Source organism: Pelodiscus sinensis, chromosome 8 (genome assembly GCF_049634645.1).
Source record: "Pelodiscus sinensis isolate JC-2024 chromosome 8, ASM4963464v1, whole genome shotgun sequence".
Taxonomy (NCBI): Eukaryota; Metazoa; Chordata; order Testudines; family Trionychidae; genus Pelodiscus; species Pelodiscus sinensis.
In genome coordinates, this window is record NC_134718.1 from 60328236 (window position 1) to 60347426 (window position 19191).

Consider the following 19191-nt stretch of genomic DNA (forward strand, 5'->3'; position numbering starts at 1 on the left):
AGATAAAAATTTCAGATTATGACCAATATCTATTTTACCTTATTTTCCAATATTTTCACTCAGCAAACTGGCAAGTAACATCTTCCAAAAGCAGAACCACAGGTCTTGCAGATACAACTACTCTAGCGTATGTCTACACTACAGCGCTAATTCGAATGAATTAACTAAGCTAATTCGAACTAACGCATCCAGACTAAAAAGCTAGTTCGAATTAGCGTTTTGCTAATGTCCTTCTTCCAAGAATTCAATTCATTTGTACAAGATGAGCGGTGGAAGTAATGAGGCCCATCAGGGCCCTTTTTTGCTACTCTGAGTCCTGCTCTTACATGGTAAGGGAAGTACAGGCAGTCCCCGAGTTACGCGGATCCGACTTATATCGGATCCGCACTTACGAACGGGGCTTTCTCGCCCCGGATCTCGCAGGCAGCGGGACCGCCCAGAGCGCAGCGGTCCCGCCACCTCGACCTCCAGGGCGAGAAAAGCTGCTCCGGGTGCCCCTGGTCTGCTGGGGACCGTCTCCAGCAGACCAGGGACACCCGGAGCAAAGCCGCAGCGGCGGCGAGGTCCCGCGCCTCCCCGGCTTTGCCAGAGCAAAGCCTCAGAGGCGCGGCACCCCACCGCCACTGCAGCTTTGCTCCCCGTGTCCCTGGTCTGCTGGGGGGGCGCAGCTAGTGCGCCCCTCCCCCCAGCAGACCAGGCTTTTGTTGTGGACCCTGGGGTAGAGCAACTGGGGTGCTGCTGGGTTGGTCCTGCAGGGACCTACCTGGCAGCCCAGCTGTTCTGTCCCAGGCTCGAGATTCAGCCGCTGTTGAAACTGATCAGTGGCTGATTCCAGGAAGCTGGGGGCAGAGCAATTCTGCCTCCAGCTTCCTGTAGTCAGTCCCTGGTCCGTTTCAGCAGCAGCTGCTGAATCTGGAGCCAGTTCCGACTTACATACAAATTCAACTTAAGAACAAACCTATAGTCCCTATCTTGTACATAACCCAGGGACTACCTGTACAGAACTTCTGGGTACCCTACTAACAAAGACTGTCAGAATCTGCTTTAATGAGCAGAATTGATTATCCACCATAAAATAGGCAATAATAATCCAACCAGTGTCAAAAAATGCCTCAAGCCAAAAACTTTGTCCAACTATCCCTTTATAAGTTGGAAACCTGAAATTCTGCCTTCTTTAGCTGTTAGTATCATAGATCTGTCTCGTTCCAGTTTCGGGCCAGAACCTGGCACTGAAAATTCACCTCTTGCTCTGGTGTATGTCCCCTTCCACTTCATTCTTCTGGCCCTGTCTGTAGCACTGCTCTACAGATGCTCCTCTTGTGTCTGCAAGAAGCTTCAGGGAGGAATGCAAATGCCCAGAAATGGCTCAGGTCATTGCTCTCAGACTGAACCCAAATGGTCATTATGGACAACTGTTCCTCCACCCCTTAAATCCTTACCTCCAGTCTCCCTTAGGCTCAGGGCTCTTCCCCTACTTAGACAATGAGACCATTGGAAGAGTTGGTGAGACAATGTAAATTACCCCTTGTTGTACATCTCCTTTTAATCAAACATAACCCCCCAACTTTCTCAGCACCTTGCTGATATCAACACCAAGATGACGAGCATCTGCCTAAAGCTGAAGGCAGGCAGGAGAGAGGTAAAACTGGTAGGAAGAAGAAAGCATTGTGAAGAACTTGGCTCTGTCACATTTCCTAATGTTAAGGACATCAGCCTTTATAATGTTGTCAGTCAGGTAGCTGCAGGGTGTTCTGGAACTGTAGTGTGCAATGGATCACCAAATAGCAATGGTGGCAAAAATCAACCATTTCCATCGGCAACTGGCCAGAAAGATTTATTCTGTCCTATCAGGCACAGACCGGGCCATGGTGAGGCTTGATGACATCAGGCTTGATTTTTCAGCTTACTATACCAAGGGAGTAAGCCATAACACCTGGAGAAACAGCCCATTTACTTAACAACTCAGGTTACTATAAGCGCATGTACCCAGTACTCTGCATTAATTCATTACCACTTATAGAATCCAAGTCAAGGTCCTTCTCTTGTTCAAAACCACTGGCCATTGTACCATAGAATCATAGAGCTGAAAGAGTCCTCAGGAGGTCATCAAGTCTAGCCCCCTGCCCAAACCAGGACCAATCCCAGTTAAATCAACCCAGCCAGTGCTTTGTCAAGCCAAGACTTAAAAACATCTAGGTAACCCATTCCAGTGCTTTACCACCCTCCTAGTGAAATAGTTTTTCATAATATCCAATCTAGACCTCTCCCACTGTAACTTGAGACCATTGTTCCTTGTTCTGCCATCCATCACTACTGTGAACAGCCTCTCTCCAGCCTCTTTGGAATCTCCCTTCAGGAAGTTGAAGGCTGCTATCAAATCCCCCCTCACTCTTCTCTTCTTCAGACTAAACAAACCCAAATCCTTCAGTCTCTCCTCATAGGCCATGCACTCCAGCCCCCTAATCATTTTGGTCATCCTCCGCTGGACCCTCTCCAATGCATCCACATCCTTTATATAGTGGGGAGCCCAGAACTGAACACAATATTCTAGATGTGGCCTCACCAGAGCCGAATAAAGGGGAATAATCAGTTCTCTGGATCTGCTGGCAATGTTCCTCCTAATGCACCCCAATATGCCATTAGCCTTCTTGGCTACAAGGGCACACTGTTGACTCATATCCAGCTTCTCATCCACTGTAATCCCCAGGTCATTTTCTGCAGAACTGCTACTTAGTCATTCAGTCCCCAGACTGTAACAATGCATGAGATTCTTCTGTTTCAAGTGCAGGACTCTACACTTGTCCTTGTTGAACCTCTTCAGATTTCTTTTGGCCCAATCCTCTAATCTGTTCAGGTCACTCTGGACCCTATCTTTGCCCTCCAGCATATCTACCTCTCCACCTAGCTTAGTGTCATCTGGGAACTTGCTGAGGGTGCAATCCATCCCCTCATCCAGGTTATTAATAAAGATGTTGAATAAAACCGATCCAAGAACAGATCCTTGGGGCACTCTGCTAGAAACCGACCTCCAACCTGACATTGAGCCATTGATCACTACCCATTGTGCCCAACAGTCGATCCAGCTTTCTATCCATCTTACAGTCCATTTATCCAATCCATAATCCCTTAACTTGCTGGCAAGAATATTGTGGAAGAACATATGAAAAGCTTTGCTAAAGTCAAGGTATAGAACATCCACTGACTTTCCCATATCTACAGAGCCAGTTACCTCAACAAAGAAGCTAATCAGATTGGTCAGGTACGACTTGCCCTTTGTGAATCCATGTTGAATATTCCTGATCATTTTTCCCTCTTCCAAGTGCTTCAAAATGGATTCTTTGAGGATCCCCTCCATGATTTTTCCGGGTACTGAGGTAAGGCTGACTGGTCTGTAGTTCCCTGGATTGTCCTTCTTCTCTTTTTTAAAGATAGGCACTACATTTGGCTTTTTCCAGTCATCCGGGATCTCTCCCGATCTCCACAAGTTTTCAAAGATAATAGACAAAGGCTCCGCAATGACACTTGCCAACTCCCTCAGTACCCTCAAATGCATTAAATCCGGGACCAATGGATTTGTGTATCCATTTAGCTTTTCTAAATAGTTCCTAACTTGTTCTTTCCCCACCAAGGGCTATCCACCTCCTTCTCATGCCGCATTGCCTAGTGCATTTGTCTGGGAGCTGACCTTGTCCGTAAAGACAAGGCAAAGAAAGCATTGAGTACTTCAGCTTTTCCCACATCAACTGTCACTAGGTTACCTCCCTCATTCAATAAGGGCCCCACGCACTCTCTGATCACCCTCTTATTGCTAACATGCCTGTAGAAACCTTTCTTGTTATCCTTCACATCCCTTGCTAGCTGCAATTCCAATTGCACTTTTGCCTTCCTGATAACTCCCCTGCATTCTCAAGGAATATATTTATACTCCTCCCTAGTCATCTGTCCAAGTTTCCACTTCTTGTAAGCTTCCTTTTTGTGTTTAAGCTCACCAAGGATGTCCCCGGTAAGCCAATCTGGTCACCTAACATATTTGCTTTTCTTGCTGCACATCGGGATGGTTTCTTCCTGTGCCTTCAATAAGAATTCTTTAAAATACTGCCAGCTCTCCTGGATTCCTCTCCCCTTCATGTAAGCATCCCATGGAATCCTTCCCATCAGTTCTCTGAAGGAGTCAAAGTCTGCTCTTTTGAAGTCCAGGGTATGTATTTTGCTACCCTTCTTTCTTCCTTTGGTCAGGATCCTGAAATCTATCATCTCATGATCACTGCTTCCCACGTTGTCACCCAGATCTACTTCCCCTACTAGTTCCTCCCTGTTTGTGAGCAGCAGGTAAAGCTGTGCATGGCCCCTGGTTGGTTCCCTCAGCATTTGTACCAAGAAGTTATCCCCAACATTCTCCAAAAACTCCCTGGATTGTCTGTGTACTGCTGTATTGGTCTCCCAGAGATGTCAGGGTGATTAAAGTCGCCCATGAGAACCAGGGCCTGTGATCTGGAAGCTTCTCTCAGTTGTCCAAAGAAAGCCTCATCTGATCCGGTGGTCTATAGCCAACCCCAACCATAACATCACCTCTGTTGCTTCCATATGGGTAAACTTTACCCATAGACTCTCAACAGTCTTTTCTCCCTCTAAATACTGGAGCTTCAAGCAATCATACTGCTCTCTTACATACAATGCAACTCCGCTTCCTTTTCTTCCCCGTCTGTTCTTCCTGAACAGTTTATACTCTTCCACGACAGTGCTCCAGTCATGTGAGTCATCCCACCAAGTCTCCGTTATTCCAATCAAATCATAGATCTTCAACTGGGCCAAGGCTTCTAATTCTTCCTGTTTGTTTCCCAGGCTTCTCGCATTTGTGTACAAACACCTTAGATAACCAGTTGATCACCCCACCTTCTACATCCAAATCAGTGGTCCTCCCACCATGACCAACCATGACCTCCCACCCTAGCTATATTCTCCCAGACCAGTTAAACTATTAACGTATATGATCACTGGAAACAGGAAGACATTGAAAGAAGCCTATAAACTTGTCATAGAAACATAGGACTGGAAGGTACCTCAAACTGTCATCAAGTCCAGTTCCCTGAACTCAGAGCAGGACCAAACACCCCTGAACTCAAGACCAGCATTTTCCAGACTGTGGATTGAGACCCCATAGTAGGCCATGACCCCATTTTAGTGGGGTCATCAAACAGGGCCAACAGACATTGCAGGCCCTGAGACAAGGTGTGAGGAGATCACCACCATGCCCCCACAAGGGGCAGGCATCAGGCGTAAAAGGCAGAGGCCAGAGCAGTCAGCCCTTAGTGCACCCAGACCACAATGCACCCCCCCATTCCCCCATCCCTCAGAGCCACGTGGAGCAGTGCTCCGGCACTCCTGCAGCAATTAGCAGCAGCAGCAGCCAGGCGCTCGGGGCCCCTTTGAATAACCCATCCCACATCAGCAGGCCTGGTGTCACTGGGGCTGGCTTAGATTTGCTGAGGCCCAGGTTGAAGCCAAACCCCATCACCCAAAGCAAAGCCTGAGGTTTTCAGTCCCTCAGGCTACAGCTACACTGCCGTTCTTTTGCGGAAGTAGATATGCAAATCACTCATATTTGCATATCTTCTGATTCTTTTTGCGGAAGCGGTTTTGCCGCTAAAAAGCCCCATGTAGACAGGGCCATTTGTCGGGAAAAAAACCTCTTTTAAAAGATCCCCTATTCCTCAAAAATTGAGGTTTACAGGATCTTGAGAAAGAGGGTTTTTTTCCAACAAACGGCCCCGTCTACATGGGCTTTTTATCAGCAAAACCACTTCCGCAAAAAGAATCAGAAGAAGATTTACAAATGCGAGAGCAATTTACATATCCTCTTCCACAAAAAAAATGGCAGTGTAGCCGTAGCCTCTGGTTACTGGCCCCCTGCCTGGGTCTAAAGCCCTGGACTAATCAAGCAATTTCCCCCACTGACTAAGAGGAAGGAAACTGTGTGTTCCTTATTGTTAATTCCTTATAAGGCTCTCAGATACTACCATGATGGGTACACTCCTGTGGAACGAGGAGCACAGGTAGTTCGGAATAGGAAGCCTAGTCCGAACTACCTAGTTTGTGCCGCGTGTAGCCACGGGGCACGGAGTCCGAACTAGCTGACATTTAAAAATGGCGGCACCCGGCAACATGCAAATGAAGCCCGGGAAATTCAAATCCCGGGCTTCATTTGCAACTCCGGTTGACTACATTACCGCCCTAGTTCGAACTAGGGTGGTAGTGTAGACATACCCTCAGATACTACTAAGAGGGGTGGGTTGCCACCTACACAAACAGAAGCAAATAAATATTAGCACTGTTTAAAATGGGTTAATTTTGTAAAGGAAACACATTTTGTCAGAAAGTTCTAAAGACTCCCTCCTTATCCTCCACTATTTTGGGGTTGCTGTAAAGTCACCAGGAAAGTATCTTATGATTATGAGTGGAGGATGTTATTGTGAAGTGTTCTGTGGATGTGTAGTCTTTTATTTGCTGTGGCTCAAAGAATAAGACAAGGAACAGCAATCCTGCTGTGGCTATTGTACAAACGGTCTCCTTTTTGAAGATTTGTTGAATAACAAATTCATAGTGCCACAGGCAATCTGGACACCAACACCAGTGGCTGGGGGAAAAGAAAGAAATCTGCCAGTTACTGTCTCCCTGCTCCTTCTGCCAACCCTTGATTTGCTGGATAGGCATTACCAGAAAAAGGATCTCCAGTTAAGTCACTGAATGGAAGAACTGCCTCCAGAAAAATCAATTCTGTGTGGTGCGAGTCCTGTGTGTGTATGTGTTTTTGAGACTTTTCTCCTTTGAAGCAAAAAAAAAAGGAAACGAAGCTTCAGAACTTCATCTCAGCCTTAAATTGAGGTAAATCTAATTTGTGCTAGAAAATGGAACAAAGCGTAATAATGAATGGGTAATCCATAAGGTGATATGTACTGGATACAATAAAAATCTGCTCCTTGTCTCCAAAAGCTCTTTTATTCTTTTGCATTCCTCAATATGCTAAGGTTGTGGCTAAAGGAGAATGGTGCTGTGATATTAAACATAGTGGAATCATTTCACTTTAAACAGCAGGGGCAAAGAAAGCTCTGACTGCAAATACTGTGAATTATTTTTAAAAGGAAATTGAAGAGTGGCATCTAACCCTCCTTAAAATGTAAACTGTGTACAGATTTACTTTTTAAAATGAACAGATGTTTTTGAGATTAGAGAAAACTACTGTATAAAACTCTGCTGGGTGCCTAATATTTTAGATTCCACAGCAAAAGTTTCAGGGGTATATACTTTCCAGTAAATTGTAAAACAGCCCAAACAATTCATAACCTCTACATCTAACTACTGATTTTTCCAGTCTGTTCTCTGTTATCAGAGACCACTTATTGGCATGACACTCCAAGATCTGTCATGTTGTTGTTCCATGCTAAATACCATTATTGTTAGCAGCCCAGGAAAAGGGACAAGCTCATTAGATGAAAAGCAAATATTTTTCCTCTAGCGAAACATGTACAGCAGGCGCCCTCGTGAAAGTTCAAATATGGATGCAGTTCCAACATGTTAGATTCATTTGTCTTGTATGAGCTGCAGTGGATAAAAAAACTCTTACAGAAGGGAATTCAGGGCTCTACCTGACCACCTTGGCTACATTTAGGCTATGTCTAGACTGCAGGCTTCTTTCGAAAGAGGCTCTTTCGAAAGCATCTTTCGAAAGAGCCTCTTTCAAAAGATCGCGTCTAGACTGCAGGCGGATCTTTCGAAAGAGAAATCCGCTTTTTCGAAAGAGAGCACCCAGCGAGTCTGGATGCTCTCTTTCGAAGACGGCCTCTTTACATTGAAGAACGCCTTCTTTCGAAAGAGGGACTTTCGAAAGAAGGCGTTATTCCTCGTAAATTGAGGTTTACCGCCATCGAAAGAAAAGCCGCGTTCTTTCGAAATAATTTCGAAAGAACGCGGCTTGAGTCTGGACGCAGGGGAAGTTTTTTCGGGAAAAGGCTACTTTTCCCAAAAAAAGCCCTGAGTCTGGACACGGCCTTAGACTGCAGACATCTTTCAGAAGAAGCTTTTCCAGAAGAGATCTTCCAAAAAAACTTCTTCCAAAAGAGAGCATCCACACTGCCAAAGCACATCAAAAAAGCTTTTTCAAAAGACAGTGTCCACACTGAATGGACACTATCTCGCATTTAAGCTGTGATTACTATGGACAGAGTGGCCACCAGGCACCTGTGCTTTTTCCTCTTTCCTCTTCTTTTGAAAGAACTCCCTCTTCCCTGTCCACACACACCTTTTTCTGAAAGAGCTCTTTTGGAAAAAGGCTTCCTCTTCATAGAAAGAGGTTTACCAGTGTCAGAAAAACCCATCTGTTCTTTCAATTTTTGTCTGAAAGAACGCAATTGCAGTGTGGACATAAGTGAAGTTTTTTTGGAAAAATGGCCATTTTCCCCCAAAAATTCTGTAGTGTAGACATAGCCCTTAATGATTGCAATCCCACATCTGCTGCCTTCAACCCACAGAGACTCGCTACTGAAGAGTGCTTAGCATTTTACCCATTTCATACATGTACAGTGGCCTGGGCGAGGCACTTCAATTTAAATTTTACATCTGCTGCTATGATCTCAGGTGCCCACTCAGGGACATGAAAACACTTCACCAATTTTGTCTTTAGCAAGACATTCCAAATAAAGCTTTATCACCTTTGAATCGTAATCTATACATGAAAGGCTTTTAATTTATAAAGCATATACTGAAAAAATGTATTAAGAGACCTGAGAGAGATTTGATTGGAATGCTTGGGCCTGCACATTTATTTAATGCCTGGTGAGGCCACCTAAGTGTTGTATTCAGATCCCTGGCTACAAGTTTCACTATAGTGTTCTGATTCCATGAGCTAATGCAGGCCATAGGCATTTCAAGAGGAATATATTTTATCTCACCAGGGAAAGCAGAACAGAGGCATCCATCTCTTACAAAATGATGTGAAAGGGTCATTGTCAACATTATATAGTTCCCTTAATTGGAGGAAACTTTTACTCCTGACTTCCTATTTTCAAACAAAGAGCTGCAAAATTTAGGGTACATCAGAACTGCAACAAAGATCTGATTGCAGCTTTGATAGACATACCCATTCTAAATTTACCCACCAAAACATGGCCAAAAATAGCAATATAAATGCAGTGGAATTGGCCATAAAAGCCCGCCCAAAACTGTGGGTACCAACTTGCATTGCTGAAGCATGTGTAATGCAGGTTTAAGTCTCCGTACCAAAGAGTTCTCACACAGAGCTGAATGTCTTTCATATAAATAAAAAATACCCTGCACTACAAATACACAAAACAGTGTTATGTGTGTGTGAGAGAGAGAGAGAGAAAGAGAGAGAACTTCCTAAATGAAACGAAAAAACTTGAATTTTGCAGGCTTTCAAATTTAATTTAGATTTTTTTTTTACACACCTGAGATGGATAGTATCAAGACCAAAGAAGCTCAGTCATGCTTGAGAAACATGTTTGTAATATTTATGTAACACTGGCTGATGTTGTGGTGGCTAATGAAAAGATAAGTCATGAAATACAAAGCTTCATGAACTTGACTCAATATTAAATTGTGAATCAGCGATGAGTGCATAGTAGAAAAAGAGATGCTTCATCCGGGCAGTAATGAAGTGTGTTTTAAACTATATGTTTTCTTTCTCCACTGGCTAATTTCTGAGAAGTAACTCAGTTTTATATCGCTTTTATGACCCTTGGGATGCAACTACGTTATTTTTGTGCATAAACTCTGTTTTAGCAACTTGACTTAAAACTATAGTTGTAGCATACAACCATTATAATGCTAGCGGATTGTTCGCTGATCTTTACACCTGTGTAATTTCACTTTATACAGTCATATATATAATGGATGAAATCCACTGAAACTAATAGAACTACTAAGTTATCTGTAATGTGCAAACTAATTAATAGACCACACATTTGATCCAAAGTCCACTGGTGTCCCTTGAAAACTTTCCATTGACTTCAACTGGCTTTGGATCAGGCCCCTAAGTAACTTGAAAGGACTTCTCCATCTCAAATGTCCATGATTCTAGAAAGACTATTTTTTCTTTCACTCTCTCTGGGAATTCTTTGAAATCATTATGGGTACATCTACACAGCAGTGTTATTTCGGAATAACTGACATTACTCTGAAATAACAAAGTCCGCGTCTATACTGCAAGCCTTTCTTTTGAAATAATGTCAAGCTGGAGGACTTCTTACTCCGACTCATGGTAACACTCATTTCACAAGGAATAAGGGAAGTAGAAGGAAGAGTGTTCTTTCTTCATCTTCCTGCTGTGTAGACAGCGCCAAAAGCCGAATTAAGTTATTTTGACTTTAGCTGCGTAATTCATGCAGCTGAAGTTGCGTAGCTTAATTCAACATTAGCCCTGCTGGGTAGATGTATCCTATGTTATTTAAAATTAAAGTGGAGTGAAAAATAGTTAAAACTTAGTGTGTTAAACCATAGGATATGGTAGGTAGGTAGAAACCAAAATAGTGGTTAAAAATATATATATAACGAAGAATTCCTATGCATGTCAATACTACAGAATAGGTAACCAATGAAAAAAGTATATTGTGAAGCAGATCTACTCTGAAACTACTTTTCTATTTATAGCCTTTAATGTAGCTTCATTAAATAGATGTGAGGCACCACATTTTGATTACATTTTATGTGCATTATATATGCAGTGCAAAATGGTGTAATTGCTTGATTGCTCCTTATTAGAGTTTTGCGATATATAGAGAGTATTGTTGTAAAATTTAAGAGACAAAACAATTGACATTAGAACCTCTTTTAGATTTGCAAATGAATCTAGCACTAAGGTGTGCCAAGAGCATTTATTGTCTTGTAATTTGATTTATGTTTTCCATGCTGTTCTTGGTACATGCAAGTAGGGGCAAAATGGCTGATGTCTGCAAATGCCCGAAAGGCTAATAAAGCTTGCTGTGCTCCCAGCATGCTCTCTGCTGTCAGAAACCAGCAATTAACTTAATAGGGTTCTCGAAATGCAATAGATCCATGAAATGCGGCATGTGTTGACATTCTCCTGCTGATCTAAACAACCTCCCATCACTGAGTAGCAGGATATGTTTGCTATTTGAATTATTTAGGAGCTTGTTATGTGAATTATAAAGCAGCATTTTGCAGTATTAAGACTAATATTTCATGATCTTCAATTGATTAGGTAGGCTTTCAGGATTACACATAAAGGTTAAGATAAAATATTCCAGATCCTGGCAGCTTGTCCACAAAGCTGTGTTTTCAGACCTGAGGCAGCAAAAGAAAAGAATCATTTTTCTTTTTCAAATAGAGTGCTCATGCTGTTTTTTCCACACTCTCAAAACAACTTGTTCTTAGGAGAAGCACATCCAATAGACATCAGCATTTAAATGGGAAAGAGGCTCTCCCTTGTAACTTAAGGAAAATCAGTGTTTGTATGGATTTTTGTGATAACCTAAAGCAACAGTGACTTGTTTATACAATGGGATCATGAGCAATGCAACAAGAAGCCAGGAATCTGGGATGTAAAAGAGGATAACTGAAGGGATGGTACAAAGATAGCGATACCTACACTGGAGCTGGAGCTATAATTTCCCGCTCAGCCAGACATACCTGTACTATGTCTGATAAAGCCAGCACACTAAGGCTATGTCTACACTGTGGTTTTTTTGTGGAAGAGGATATGCAAATGGTGCATTCATTTGCATATCTTCTTCCAATTCTTTTTGTGGAAGAGGTTTTGCCACTAAAAAGCCCCGTGTAGACGGGGCCATTTGTCAGAAAAAAAAACTTTTTTAGCAAAATCCCTTATTCCTCAAAAATCGAAGTTTACAGGATCTTGTGAAAAAGGGTTTTTTCCAACAAATGGCCCTGTCTACATGAGGCTTTTTTAACGGCAAAATATCTTCTGCAAAAAGAATCAAAAGAAGATATGCAAATGAGCATTCCATTTGCATATCCTCTTCCACAAAAAATCTGGTGTGTAGACATAGCCTAAAAATAGAAATGTAGACGGAAGTGCCATAAGCAGTGGAATAACTGAGTTCTGCCCTGTCTGAAACTCCAGGCAGGTGCTTGGGTGGCTCACCCATCTGGGGGAGACAGGAATGGGAGTGGGGACAACCAGAGCTGGTCAGTTTAGAAATAAGGCAACTGAGGAAATTAAAAATTGAAGCCAGAACAGGCAAAGAAGCAAAAGAAAGACAATCAATCACAGAAGAAATGGGAGAAAGAAAATAGAAGAAAAGGAAAGGAGAGATCCCAAGTTATTTTACAGGTAATAAAGATGGTGTTTTAGCATGACTCATAAAGTCTTACAAACTCTACATGTGGCCTCTTGCTTCTCACTGCCATACCCTCTCTATGCTGCACACGACTGTATCCAATGATAGGTATTGGAACAATGACTGTAACTAGTAGACTTAATTCATACACTCTATTGGGGAAGAGCAAGCAACCTTTTCTGTCTGGCCATTTGATTTACCATGTGAATAAAACCTACCAGACATTTAAAATGTGTGTCTGCCATTAGAAAAACCAATTAAGTATTAAAAGCTTCAGTTGCATTTTTACAACAGGTAAGGCCCAGCCTAATACCATTTGCTTGAATTCAGTCATGGTCAGGGATATTCCTCATATTCACACCAGAATATAAATAGACCAAAATATAAGCTTACTGTGGCATATTCTGATATCCCAAATCGGATGTTTCCAAGAGCGTTTTCAACTGCCCAAATGCCTGGACAATTTGTTTTAGAACGTTTTCAATAAAACCTTTTTCCATTCTGGTTTGTGAATCTTGTACATCCAAAAAATACCATCGTGGGGCATTACCGGGTATTGTATCTGGGGCCTCCTCCAGCATTAGAAGGGTGAGCTTCTACCACTAGAGCTAAAGAAGTAATTTCACCAGTTGGCAGTTAGCAGTAGCAGACTTTCATCCCTGTGGACCAACAGGCATTGAATAAGGGATACGTGATGCAGTGGCCTAAATAGAGCCCTGCTTTGTAATGTACATATTCAATCTATAGGGGGAAAACTATTATAGAGAGACTGAATTGCTTGAGACCTGATAATAATATACAGATCCTTTCATGCCTTAGCCAATGCCTCAAAATCGGCCCACATCCAAAATCTTTCACTATTTGATGACTGTTTGTTCAGGTGACATACATGCAATGAACTGGAAATCTCAGACTAGCAGCAGATTATCAGATAAAATAGCCACACCCAAATATTTGATGCTACTTATTACATTAGTTGGCAATTTCACCACAGAGGTACCAAATAGACAAGCCAATGAGAAGACCCCCAAACAGGATTGACAGCATTGGGAAGATGTCTGAGCTGCAGCCGTCCACATTTTGTGGGATGAAATAGAAGAATGCTAAAGGAGGAGCAGAGAGAGCTTCGAATGTTATTTCTGTCCATGGAAATATAAATCTATTTCTGCCTTCTGTAACATGGGTGCAAGTCCAGTCACTATCAGGGCTAGCTGCCTCCTTCATGAACTTTAAGTTGATTACAACAAACTTTCAAAAGAAACTCAATAGTAACTTTTTTTATACACTCTGGCTCTCTGCATGTGCTACTGTTGTCACATATGAGAGAATGGGAAGGCCCGCCATTGCATTACTTTATATCTCAGCAGGAAAGATACAGTAACACTCCTTGGCCAATACAAGGGCAAGCTAGTCTGCGTGTACACAGCATTCCCTTTTGTTCCTTGTAAAGTGTCCTGAGGGTGCTTACAGAACATAGGACCCATGTCTGATACTACAAGTTTCTTTTTTGATAGGATTTCACTTGAGCATTCTTTTGCAGGGAGAATCCACCTCCATGTATGACACTAATCAGTTCCAGAGCTCTGCATGTTGATGGAAGCTGCCTCTTTCTTATGAACTATCTACATTCCCTGTAAAACACAGAGACATGCTGTGACTTTCCTGCTATTACTTTTCAGTCAAAATGAAAATGTGGGGACACCCTCCTGCCCAGAGCTGAAAATTATGGACATGTATTGGGCCAACCCAAGACCTCACTCTCGTGGCTGGCTGAAGTAATGTATTTCTGAGTTCCTTCTGGCCAGATAGCAGGCAGACAACAGGCCCACCCAGCTGCAGAAAAGAAAATGTACATACATTACTAGAGAAGGAGAGAGCCTCTAATGTTATTTCTTTTGCATGGAAATGTAAATCTATTTTATAATTTCTGAATAACAAAATTGTAAATGTCAGCAAAGAGTTTACTAAACACAGCTCCTAATAGGAATGCAGTGTAAATATATGCAGCATGCTCACCATTCTTAGCAGTGGGGATCTAAGCATGTTGCATCCTAGAGTAGTGGTATTATAAAAGGAAAAATAAATCAGAGTAATAAAATAAAGAAGTACATTCATGATTCTGTTCCAGCCAATGGCCTTGTTTCAATTATAGAAAAGTAGTATATGATACTTTTAGTGAGTGTGTGTGTGTTTCTGAACAATTATTTATTTTTAACTTCTACATACTGTTTTAAATGTAATTATTGACAGGTAACAAGGTATGGACCATTGTTTTTCTAGACATTTACTTAAAATGAATTAAATCACAATTATGTGTCATTTATTTTGCATAAAATGAGTCCTAAATAGTCTTAATCATATAGCTACGAAAAGAACAACCAAATCATTGTTTTCTATATTTGAACAATAATTCTGTATTTAAACTTAAACATTCTAATTTGCAGCTTTGTTTGCCTTGCTTAGAAGTTAGTTAGGTAAGATTGACACCTCACTTTTGACTCGAGACTTTAGATTTAACAAGCATAATTTTCATTCATTTAAGTCTAGACTGATTTTTTTATCAATGTATTTATTGTAGAAAGCAAATGGGCATAAAGAAAGTTGGCATATTTATGAAGGAAAACTGAATTGACTTTTATGTGCTACTTTGTCCAACTGATAAAATACGTACTGGCATAAAAATACCTATAACAAGAACTGAAATCTTACCAAACTCTAATTGACGTGTGGTTTTAAAAATGCTCAAAGTAATAATATACTATCTCCTAAATAAAGATTCTTCTGTTCATACTTTATCCATTTTCAAGAATCTTTTTGTCATGTAAATTTGCATTGATTAGTTTTTAATTTGAGTTTCTAAAAATGTGCTCTGCATATTAAATTCTAGCAAAAGTAGATTTTTGCCAGTATTAATAATGATAATTGTGATCCACAGACGAAGAGCCTGGTTGAATATTTTGTAATATGTCTAAAACCTATGCAGCTTCAATGATCTTTAATTTTAAGTAATGTTATATGTTATTTATGTATGCTGGAAACTTTAAGTGTTGAATCAAGTGTGGATATTCAATGGGAACAAAGCCATTTAGGGCCCAATCCTGCAGTCATAGCTCATGCAAGCAAAACTGTCAGTCACTTCCAGACCAAAGTAAATTCACAAAACTTCAGAAATGGAGCAGGATTTGATGCTCAAGTAAATGGAAATTTTGCCTGTGTAAAAACTATAGCTGTGAACTCACCCAAGGCCTGACCCAAAGTCTATTGCAGTTCATGGGAGCCTCTCCGCTGATTTCTTTGGATGAGGACCTAAAGATAAAATGAATTTTCATTAAGAAATCCAGAGCCCAATCCTGTATTCCTTTACTCAAGCAATGGGAGTTCTGTTTCTGAAGGACTGCAGGATTCCACTGCCTGTGTTGTGCAATGGAAGAATTGCACATACCAGTTCTGAATGGGGAAAATGAAGATACATATAAAATTGCAAAAAAACAAAATAAATGCCATAAATTAAAAGAATATCTCAGTGGTGGAGATGTATGTATCTGTCAAGAAAACAGATGTAAGTGAAAAGATGTGAAGGAACAATTGTCATATGAAAAGAGAGAAACTAACCCAAAAATGCATTTAACATTTGTTCTAAATATAAAACAATTTGTTTACATGTAGCTCAGTTTTTTTCTAATGTTAATCTCCTTCACTTAAAAAGGATAATTAAAATTTTGTTACTATTGTTAAAAGTCAGAATTGCATAATAACCAAGGGTTTCTGATGGATTTCTAAGAGTTTTTGAAGGTAACATTTCCTAGCCCTTTCTGGAACTTGTATTTTCATACAAAATGCCATTCACATCCATATTTTTATAAATAACTTTCACAAATTACTTTTGAACCAAGCCTTTTTCTCCCTTTTCCCTTTTAAAACGAAAACATATCAAGCATTACAATTTAAGCATAAAACAAACCATGTCTTAAATAATCTGAAGATTACATTTTATTTTCTTAGCTGATTGCATTATTTGAACAATAATGTGTTCATAAAATTATTCATCTGACTGATGAAAGAAAGTACCTGATATATATTTTGTATTCAAATATTACTCCTCTGGAATATTGGCAACATTTTATGTTTCAGTCTAAGCTATAAATTCCTTCAGAACAAATCAAATGTCTTTAAAGAATATTTCTGTTTGAAAAGGAATTAAGCCTTCCTGAAAGAATTTTAAAGGTTGTGATATTCGCAGTCTGATAAAGCAGCACCTTTAATGAAATTCTAATTAGCAATTTCATGCACTTTGCTATTAGTCATATCAGATTAGTGCACATTTTCACAGCCTTCCTTTAATTAAGTGCACTTATTCCAACTTTCAAACACTCTCCTTATAAGATGAAAACTGTGCTGAAATGTTATTTAGTAAACAGCAGATGTGAGAAAGTGTAGGTGTATATGTGTGTGTTGATGGACTTTTTAAACTGTCCACCTACTTATACATTTGCAGTTCCTGACACTTCTTTTATATTAAATGTCTTCTGTTTGTTGGTACACTTTTCTGTTGTGACTTAAAAAACAATAAACAGAGGAAGGCCTATTTCTCAAATATTTCAAGGAAGATCCAAAACTTTCCAATGACTGGCATGCCTGATACATAAATTTCAGTTGCTATATGAATTTCAGAACAAATTCTGGATAGCCCAGAATGCAGACAAACAAGTCTCAAACATCCAAAGGGTTCCATATAAATACATCACACCATTTATCTTAAAATCCTTGGTGTAAATCTATCTATGGGCCCAAATTTACACCCGCTAAAGTCATTGGAAAAACTCCCATTTACTTCAGTGGGACCAGGTTTGGGTCTTATCTCCCGTAGAAGGATACTGCACTGCAAATGCAAATAAGTATAAAATATTGTACACAACACTCATCTCTGTGCAAGGGCTGATTGACTTGTATGGTCGGCATTGTAAAAGGTGAGAGATTACAAATAATGCATTAATTCACAGTACACCTTGCTCTGCATGATACGAGCAACATGAGGATTGATTTAATATACATAATGATAAGCAAGCCTATTATGCACATGTAGATAAAGGATATTACACAGTTCTTTCCATTTCCATAATACCCAGCACTATAAATACACCAAAGCATGCATTCTTTTTATTTTTCCATAATATTTACTAAACATATGCAATGGCTTTTCATTTGAGGGAAACACATTCTCAAAAATATCCATGCTTTTATTATACTCTTTACCTCATACTACTACTGCAGCTTATTTTGGTTGAGATGTAGCATTGTACTGTAATATATTAACTAATTGTGCGCATTTTTAGACACATGATCCCTTGTTGATGTCATTCATTTAGACTGTAACATTTCTGACATTTTTAGATAGTCCCTTGAGGCTCATCGCCCTCTTAGCAGTTCCCTTCCAGTGAGAGCTGTTTGCTTTATGATTACTGACTGACATCTCAATAACTTGGAACATATTGAGTAGTGCATATATATTGAACAGCTTTTTTAAATGCATGGTCCACTTTGTCAAGTCATGTGTGAGCCATAATTTAGGCTAATAATTACCAGACATGAATGCTATGAAACATTGGTGTCTACACTCTTTTTCTTTAAATACTGAATTTTAATGCATTCAGAAAACGCTTGCCTAAGGCTAAGATAGACCCCTCCTATCCTTACTCCCCCTCTCCCAATCCATATGGAAGCACTTTAAAAGTGATAAATGATTTGGAATCTACATTGTCTGCTGGTGTGCGTCTCGGGAAAGAAAATTAGAGTTAACAGGTGTTAGATAGGGAATGGTGAAGCATTTTAATAGAATTGTCAAAATGTTGGTACCAGATGTTGACATTAATGCATGCAACAAGGAATGTAATGCTGTGCTGCCACTTAAATAATTATTTGTTTAAATTTCAAGTCATAGCAGGAAATCCTTATTTTGCCCACCACCTTTATGTACAGGCCATTCCTCCTGTACTTTCCTCAATGATTTGCATCAAAGTGTAATGGTTATATGGCTCACATCTGCATGCTTTAAATAATCCATGCCTGTCAAATTTCATTTTTTCCTCTCAGATCATAACCATCACAACCCCTTCTGCACTAGCCTTGAAGTCTCTATAAATGTATTTGTATATTAGAAAAAATGATTTAAATACTGTAAGTTACAGGATAATTAATCTTTGAACTACTCCATAACTTCAATGTATTTACCAAGTAATCTGCATGAATTTGTAATTACTATGTATTTATATGGTATTTTCCATGTAATCACAAAGTTATTAGTTTTATGTGTGTCTTGTAAATTATAGGAATACCAGGAGGGAAAAACTTAATCTCTACTCCCTCCACTAAAAAGCTTTCCCAGAAATCTTTGGAATTCTCTTCACTTAGGTTGTCTAAGGAAGCATAGAAAATATATCCTTTAGAGATTAGTAAAATTTTCTGCCAACAAAAAGGATCCAAAATCCATGTAAGAGTATAAGAGAAGGGTGGATTTTTGTTATTTCTTTTATTTTGTTTTAACACTATAACAAAAATCAGTTTTTGCAGAGAGAATATTGTAGTTTACAGACCTCTGAAAGCTCCACATCCATTCATGCTTCAAAGACTAACGAAATATTTCCCACCCCAGTCTTTACAGAATCCTAAATAGTATTTAACCTATAGACAGACCATCTCAGGCTGTGATCACATCAGAGCTCAGCCTTGGCTTTGCCTCAGTAAGGCCTTTTACACACTCTCTTTTCAAAATACTAATCAAGCAGTTTCTCCTACATGTTTCAAAGGAACCAAGAGAAATGTATGATTATTGCTATCTCTATTTTTAAATACTTGGGAGTCA

At 40.1% G+C, this 19191-nt stretch overlaps 1 long non-coding RNA gene across 1 annotated transcript in view; it reads right to left on the minus strand.

Moving 5' to 3' along the window:
* The window catches only part of LOC112545835 (uncharacterized), a 156358-nt gene that overhangs the window by 11811 nt on the left and 125356 nt on the right, over positions 1-19191 (minus strand). The window contains exon 3 of the long non-coding RNA XR_012905691.1: positions 15572-15638. This is a non-coding gene — a long non-coding RNA (uncharacterized LOC112545835). The remainder of the gene's footprint in view (positions 1-15571; positions 15639-19191) is intronic.